The sequence below is a fragment of the Anarhichas minor genome, unplaced genomic scaffold (genome assembly GCF_050575085.1).
Source record: "Anarhichas minor isolate MPS153535 unplaced genomic scaffold, ASM5057508v1 ptg000025l, whole genome shotgun sequence".
NCBI lineage: Eukaryota > Metazoa > Chordata > Actinopteri > Perciformes > Anarhichadidae > Anarhichas > Anarhichas minor.
The window spans coordinates 6,363,246-6,372,534 of record NW_027466471.1 but is presented as its reverse complement, the minus strand read 5'-3'; positions in this window follow the sequence as shown (position 1 = coordinate 6,372,534).

The window sequence follows — 9,289 nt, the reverse complement described above, 5'->3', positions numbered from 1 at the left end:
GAACCAAAGAACCGTAAGCACTAATTCAGGATTTGTGGAGACATTTCAAGAGGATGTGACATGATTAGCTCTTGACCTTTGCATGAAACTACATTTACTCTCCGTCTTTATGTCTCCCTCCACTGAAAACAACCTGATAAAGCTGCAGTGTACAATATCTTTTCATACACCTGTTTTCTATTCTCTGAACAAAATGTATTAAAATAAGAGTAGTGAAGGTGGAATTTTATATTACTACATTTGCACCTCAAGAAACCACCAGATGAAACACTACCGGCACAAGGAAAATAAAACTAGATGAATGGGGAGGAATAAATAAAGGCCCATCAGTTTGTATTACTGTGGTCTTCACAATAATAACAGGGTTGTCCCTGGGTCCACTCTACTTCATCTCATCTGCGCTTCATTTAATGTCCCTGCTGGAGAAACTGAACATTTTTTTGGGACAGCAGAATTTGGGAGCAGAAGTATATTGCAGGGCTGCAACACTTCCCTGCTGAACACAGATCTGGAGTGACAGGTTAGGAGGTGACTAGTTCCCTGTTCCTACTTACAGCCCTGACCTCTGATCTGTCATGTCACATCTACAGTACGCTGCCCTGACAAGCCTGCTGCTGCTCCACATCACACCCAGCTCAACTCTCTCTTATCTGAGTAGCCAGGACATATTTTTATGTATTTTAAGTGTACTTTTTTCCCTTGAATTAGTAAGAAAGGTCAATTTTTTTGCAAATAAAATAAAATACATACAATATTAAAAATAAAAGTAACATTATTGTTATATATATATATATATACATATATATACACATTTTCAAAGATATCAAACTTGAAGAAAATAAATTTGTCACCAATCACTACATTTAAACCCTAAATATGTAATTATGCTGTAGCTAAAATTGCTGACATGACAGCTGTATAAAATTAAAGAAACAACTAACGATAATTTGTATTTATAATCTGTTGATTTTGTTTTGTCAATTATATTTTTCAATAAGCCAGTCCTCTTCAAATTACTCTTTTTTCGTCCGACCAACAGCCTGAAGCCAAAATAGATTTAATTAAAATAATTTAATACAAAGAAATGTAGAAAACCCTCATATTTCAGAGGCTGGATTACATTTTCTTTTTTACATTTCTGCTTAATAAATGAGCAATCAATTATGAAAACCATCGCCAGCTCATCTTCTGTCCATCAATGAAGTGATGGATCAACGCTTCATGTCAGGATTAGATACACACTGTTCAAAACCAGGCTGTTAATTCAATACAGACTGTTAACAGAACGATTTGTCACACGAGTCAGTGGTTTGCTTGTTGAGCTGATATATTTCCTGCTTATAAATAACTACAGAGTTATCTTATTCCCTTCGGTCGAGCTGAGAACAAGGTCAAACGTGTGCTTGATGTGTATTGAGTTTTCTGCGCTGGCCAGGCAGTGAAAACCTACAAAACACACAGAGAGAGGAATTCTGTAGATTTATTCCGTTCTTCCAATCGTCTTAATTGAAGAGTCAACAACAAAATAAAAGCCTCCCTCTTGACGGCGTCCAAACAGACTTGGCAAGTCCTGCTGGCAGAGAATATTCATCACTGGACAGAAAACTTAATTCCCTCTCCATAACTGCAGGACATCTGTGCTGAATTGGCTGAATTGGTTTGTAACACACCGTGTTCACTGAACTGGGGAGCAGAACTTCCCCATCAGGTCCGACACAAGACCAGCTCCGGCTACAAACTACCCAGAGGGCTGTAACAGTCAGTCATCTCTCTGTCCTACTTTCCCTCTTTTCATCCTCCTCCTCTTCCTCTCATATCTTCCCACCCTCTAACTCCATCCCCCCATTTCACTCCTCCGTCTCTGGGAGGAAAAAGCAGCACTGGTCTGATTGCTCTAAAGCGCTATCGACACCTCTTTCTGGACGTATCTGGGAAAACTCCACCGTCAATAGGATTCTTCAGTTCGCGTCTCGGATGTGCAGTATTTGAATACGCGAAATGAAGTGAAAAGACACCTGCAAAGGATAACCCAACAGTATTAAGAAACAAGCTTCCATTTCCCACCCCCCATTTTTCTCATTTCATTTCTCAATCACTGGCGACAAGCAGAGCAAATCAAAAAGAAGTGCAGAACAACCAATAAGGGCAGTGAATGTTTTGCACAGACCTGCAAGGTGTAAAACTGGTGACTGCACATATTGTAGATTTCAACGTGTTCATGCCCCCATGTCATTCCACTCCATTTCTTTACAGGACTCAGCCATATTTGAGCTGGTGCGGTACAAATATGTTGCGTTTCCTACAACGAATAAACGATGACAGTGAATATATTTCAGGCTGCACTAACGGTTTCCATCAAAAGGCAAAAAACTCATTTGCAGTGCAAAACGTTTTCCAATGCAATGAGTGGTTATTACGGTACCAACACTTTGGGTGCACTTACAATTGCTTTTATCTGTAGCTAAAGTGGTTACCGTGTTGTTGCCGTGTGTCCTGGTCTCAACTCTGGTGTGTACAGATTCATCATAACGAGTACAAGTGGTGGCCAATATAAAGATTTGAGTTCAGATCTCAGCGAGGTGGGGACAGTCAACGGGACAATTTATCAAACGTAAGTTTTTCAGCGTCTTCTTTGTTAGCGGCAGAAATAACAAAATATGTCAAATTGAATGCGTTTATCCACAGTTTTACGTGTGCTGCTCGTTTGTGTACAGTCCAGAGTGGACCGAGCTGAGTTTCCGATCTGGCGCATCCGATCTCAAAAGTGGCATTGAAAAGACAAGTGTAACCACGGCCATAGACGGAGACATACAGAGACGGAGACACAGGCAGACGGAGACAGAGGGCAAGTCAGACTAATAGAGACGGGTGCAGCAGGTGCGGAAGACAGAAAGAGAGAGACAGACATTGACAGACACACACAGAGAGAGAGAGGGGGAGGAACGGAGGAGGATAGTGAGCTTCCCGGGCCGTGAACCTTCCATGTGTAGAGGCATGGTGCACCATCTGTGTTGAGACTGTTTATGCAACACACCGCTGCTGCAGACGCCCTGCAGACACACACCCCGCACCACCTTGCCTAGGACATCACAGGGCACATGCTCCACTTGGTGCAGGGATGAAAACGGCAACAAAAACAACAAATTCAGCAAAAAAACAAAAAAAACAGGACGACAACCAGACAAAGTCAGGGAAGGGCCAGGCCACACGTCTGACACCAAGCACAACAGTGATTAAGTTTTACATAAAAGAATAATGTGAAAACTTTAATTACAGGGAAGGTACACACATCAGCAGTAAAAAGCAGAGCCAACAGAAATCAAATGGCACAGAGTAAAGGAATAGAAATAAGAAACATGGCAGCGCATTGCTGCCACCGCTTGTTACCCTGCAACACAACGCGACCCTAAAGAGCAACGACGGCTGTCGACTGTTCCCTGTCATGAGGCCCAGAGTCACATGCGAACACTAATCACAGCAAATTCTAATTTATCAGAACTGCAAACAATGAGGCACGACACAGTCTGCCACAGCTACGCGCCGGAAAACAAAGAGAGGCAAGAGAGAGTGAGAAAGAGAGGACAAGACAGAAAAGAACAAACAGCAGGAGTGATGTCACACGTATTGACAGAGGAGGCCAGACATGATGGGGCTTGTGAGGACGAGAGCGAGAGCAAGAGGCAGAGCGAGCGGGGGTAAGAGGAGGCCGTGGGAGAATGACCAGGGGAGACGGGGAGGCTAGCGCATGGTGACAGTGCTGTCGTGTCTTGGCGGTGCCAGTCGGACTCCAGAGACGTCTTCAGCAGACACTGGCTGCTCAGATCGTGACCCTCTTAGTGTGGGAGCAGAGCGGACCAGACGTTCAACCCTCCCACCAAACAGGGATTGTCCAATCGTAGCTTTTGCAACCATGGGGCTGTATTAACAGAGTGTTTCCGACTACAAGTGTTTTTTTCCCTCTAATCCAATCTGCTAACGCTACCATGTGTGGCTAACACGCTTGTTGCTAACAGAAGTAACCACACATATTTTTAGCTAACTGCTAACTGCTAACTTGACTTTGTCATCATCCCAAAGTCGTTTTCTCATGTAAAAGCAAAACATACCGTTTGAAAATTCTAACAATGGATCATAAATTGAACCTTTTTGTTGCCTGTCCTAGTAACTTTATATGTATTTCTATCATAGACATCTGAAGAGTATTATGTTAGAAATAAACCGACCCTATCTTATAATACAAGAAGAAAGCATTGTCTTTATTTTCCTGTCCTCTACATGGATCATCCACTGGTGGTTGTGTGATATGATGGACTGTAGAAAAAGGGTCATTTAGCACAAGGAATATGGGGGAAATGCAGCACGGCAACAACTACATAACCTCGGTGCATGCACGGAAGCTGAAACTAAAGATAGATCTCCACCAAAATGAAGGGGACATGCAGCATCAAGGCTTCCATATCACCATCAGTGACTGATGCAGACCACAGCATGTCGGCCTAACCTGCTCCAACAGTATATATAATAAATCACAGAGAAAACAGTAAAAAAAAAAAAAGATAGCAAATTTTGTTCACTTGGGCAGGTGCACTTTAACTGCGCCAAGGTCGACTCAATAATATCATAACGCGAGATCAAAACCGCAACTTGTTTATTGTAAAGTCTGCCCATCTGGCCGAGCATCTCGGCTGGCAGCTGGATGAAAAGATGACTCAAAGAGATAATGTTGGGGAACGAGGGGAAAGCAAGCGATGTGAATCATGAGTAAGGCCCGCAGTGAGGCGGGTCCCGATTGGCTCTACAGTGGAAGCCAGACCAGACTGAGCCAGACTAGGCAGGGTGCCCAGCGCTGCCACCTAGGGCAGTGGACCAGCAGAGAGGCGCTACAGCTGAATCGAGTGTGCCTATTCGTTATGCCAACTGTGCAGCCAGCTAGGCAGGGCATGGAAGCAGCAACAAAGAGAGACAGAGAGACAGAGAAAGATGAGAGCTTTAGGAAGACATCATGGTCATGGCTGGAAGGGCTTGGAAGAGCAAAGACTTAAAAAATAAAAGGAAAATGAAAGTAGGACCGGAGAGGACGGGAAGTCGGTCTGAAAGAGAAAATGATGCATCTGCTTCGAACAATGGAACAGCAGGACAGCAGCGGTGGTGTGACCTCTGAATGACATAGCCTGCCTGTGCTATGCTTCTTACTTTCCAGTCTTAAAGTGCAATGCAGCCCCATTAACTATACATTCTGCATGCCTTACATTAGTTAGTACAGTAAAAAGAAAATAATCAGCTACAGTAGCTTCTTGAAGCATTTAGTCTGGTCTTCTGCCCTCAGTATGTGTGTAGGTGCACAGCGATGCAGCCAGCTAAACACCCTGCCAATGAAGGTTAAAGGCAGGAGTTGGGCTTTGAGGGTTTTACAGGAAACAGCTGTGAAAAAAGCATTGGACAGCAGATTTAAAGAAAGGGAGTACAAATTAGAGAAAAAGCTCCACTAAGTCCCCCTCCGGTGAATAATCCAGTTAATACAGTCAACAACAGTTACAGTAAAAAGAGTAAAACAGTTAGCCCAACAGAATGTTGTCTTGGCATCACATTAGCCTCACGCAGTAGCTTATGGCTAGCTCGGGTAGCACTTAACTTTGTGATCACAGAAATTCTAAATCAACAATCACAAAATGGATATAATAAAAGAAGCACATACATTCGGATTAACAAGACTAAAACAGTCCTTTCATGTATTCCAATGGAGAAAAACAACCCCTTTAGCTACTGAACTCTTGCAACATGTTGCGTGGATTACTGTTACATCATTAGTAACATCAATTTATTAGCTTTAGTTTTATTGACATTCATTCATTCATGTTTTGGCATTACGCTCAAACTCAGAAACCATGACTGCAGCAGATCCGTAGATGGACAAGCAGCTCCTGGGGCAGAGAGAACAAAGACGTGGGCTCATTTCAGACGTGCTGCAGCACAAAGCACAACGCCAGAGAAAATAACAAGCAGGCTTAATGTGATGACGGCTGATGCTGGTGATATGTTTTGTAATTCAGTGACATAAATGTGTGACACCGGCATGTAGTCCCATCTCGGGTTGATAAAGCAAACTAACCAAAAAGACAAAAAGGAAACTTTATATGTCAGAGCAGTTGAGAGTCTACTCTGATTTTTTAAGGACTGCAGTTTAGAAAGTTGAGGGTCAGTAATAAAGAGTGGACAGTGTGGCTGAAGAGGACAGAGGCCTCATACGACTTATAATAACCCCTGTCCGGAGGAACACTTTGGACCTGAAGATACAGAGGAGAAAAGAAGCTTTAAGGGCTCGGGGTAAAGTGTCTTTATCTGTACAGGAAGCGGAGGCTGCCGGGTCGCGTGGGGCTCCAGGCTGGGTAGAGGAGATAGCGAAGTCGAAAAGTTGTGGGAGAGTGTTGGTAGAGATCATGAGGCTGTGAGAAAAGAAAGACAAGTTTCAGAGCGAAGCGAGGTGTCCCTGTTCATTTCATAAAAAAAGAAAGGAAGAAAATGAAACGAAATTCCATTCAAGTCAGCAACCTTTATATAAACAAGACACTGGGGTTATAACTTCTTCTGTCTGTGCCCGGCGGCAAGACGCAACCCTACCAGGATAATAACAGAGTGCAAAGAGAGGCAGAGACACAGGAGTTGAAAAGGATACAATTTCAGAATAGAAAGGGAAAACTGATAATCTGAGAGGGGACCGGCCACAGGTTGGTTATGGGGCTGAAATTTCGGCAGGAAAACAAATGGAGAGCAGAACCGAATATTTGACGCGGCTATTCCGCTGGAAATAGATGACGGTGCAGAAAGATCAAAGCCAGAGGAATGATACGTGACCATTTCAGCCACTAGCAACACAGAAAAGTGCGTGAACATGCTCCTGCATGCAGTGCCAATTGTATGGCTGATGCTCTGGAGACGGTGTGTATGATGAGAAGTGTGTTTCACGAGGAATCAAAGGGAGAGGAAGTGTCACCGAGAAGCCTGAGTTAACAACCGCAGAGTAAACAGAGCAGCACAAGTGACTGAAGTGCAAAGTTCAAAAGAAATGTGAAAATATTTCATGAAAATCTATCAACCTGCACCTTAAAAAAAACAAAACAAGAGAGTGTTTATTTTAAGTCACATCTTGACGAAGCAGAGCAACGGCGCCATGATGACAAGACTATCTGCTGCTGAATCAAATGCTGGTGAAAGCGCACATTTTTTATGTCCGTTGTGAGAAAATGTCATGTTTGTCACTCATAGTTTTATGTTAATCTGTTAGTTTTAAGATTTGATTAAGATCCACCACATTTTTTGATCCATGCCAGCTGGGCTGGGATCAGTTTCGCAAAGCTGACGACAGGCTCTTGGATTACGTCCACAAAGTGCCTCAGATATGTCACAAAGAGGCTACAGAGGTTTGGGATCAAAAGCGGAGGCCTCATCCACTTTATTAATAATGCATATCAAGGTTAGTGGTACTCCCATTTCTAACTCCAATCACTGCAGTGCCAACCTATTTCCAAACCTCCTTGGGGCAGAGCTGGTTGGCTGCCAACGGATGCTTCAATAATTTAGTCATCCAATTTAAAAAGTATTGCACACAGATTCTTTATAACAGGACAAGCTCGGCTTACATGTCAATCTTTTGAATTACAGTGACGAGCATGTGGACACCTTTTCCTGGTTTCTCTTCAGTGGTTTCATGTGACGAAAGATGCAAAGCATCATTTCTATACAGTTTCCTGAAGGCTACCACACATCCTTTTGGACATTAACTCAACTGTCAAACAATCAGAGAATCTGGGAATACTGGGGAAATTGCATTCCTGGAAACCTCTGAAACATGAAATTGTTGAAGTGTTACCTTTATCTCAGTCATTCACAGCATAAAGAGTGGTGACTTTAGAAATGTGGCAAATACTGACGAAGGTTTCGCAGGTTGGTCCTATTTTCAATTCAGATAGTGTCCTATTATAGCAGCACTTTCAGCGAGGGAGCGCAGTGATAAATATTTTAATTACAGGGCACACAAAAGAGGCAATGGCATGCAAAGCAGATTGTTCTTGACACAACACAGATTTGTTGCGACTACCGCTCTGCTATTGTTCACGTTTTATTAGCTGCTCTCAGCTTGCTAGTCTATTGTGACGGGTTGTTCCTCATAAAAGAAGCCGGTGCTATCTGTGCAGCTTAATACTATTGTTGTGACTCTTATAGCTGTTGTTTATCTTTTACAAAAGACACTCATGATGGTGTCTCTTTTGTCTTTTGAAAGCAGCGAGTTGGGCGGATGGAGAATACTGAATACACACACACACACACACAAGCATGTTGTCCATAGTCCACACACTGACACCGACACAAGCACTTACTGTATAAATGCACTCACAAATGCAAACGTTTTGTCAATGGTACAGTTGGAGGCCACGTCCACAGTTAAGAAAGCTGTTTGTACAATGAGTTCACTTACAGTATAAGAATAGGTCGAGGTGTTCGACGAGTCTTTTAACAAGAAGTATTCTACTCTGAGAGGAGCGCTGATAACTCGTTGCTTTCTCAATAAAAGACCACTAAAGCCACTGAAACAATTTTGGTCTGATAAGTCAGTGGTAAATAACTATTAACCTTATGAGCAGTGCTTGTAAATGTTAGTTTTTGTACTGAATGGAACGTGACAGCGTGGACCAGTAACAGCCTGAATGCACTACAACGTGCCCTAGAAGGGTTAATTCAATGTTGGACGTATGTAGTGAAGTTGCTTTGAATGGTGACCCGACGGCTAAGATAAAATGTGCGCCTTGCGTTTAGCAGAACTACGGTGGCGGACGTGAAAATGCAAACGTACCTATCTAGAGCCAGGGTTTGGTTTGTCCGTTCTGGGCTACCGTAGAAACATGGTGGCTGGCTTCGTAAAGAGAACCCGCTCCTTTTGTAGATACAAACAGCTTATTCCAACGTAACAACACAACAATCCTTATGTTCAGGTGACTCTACACTAAGAAAACAAACGTATCAATAATATATTCCATTTCTACCAATAGATTCCCAGCAATGCTACACAGTGTTCCCTTAAAACACTCTTACCTTTTGGTTTGAAAACAACAGAGCAGTGTATTTCAGTCATAAACCTGGGAGGCTAAGGGGGGAAGCTGGTTGGTCAGAAAGAGCATGCACTGTTACTCGCTTATTCATCATTTTCGGAAATCGATTCACTTCAGTGGAATTGCCTCAATTGCTCGTGGAGCTCGAGTAAATTTGAGTGGTGCTTTCACACTTGGGTGTCATG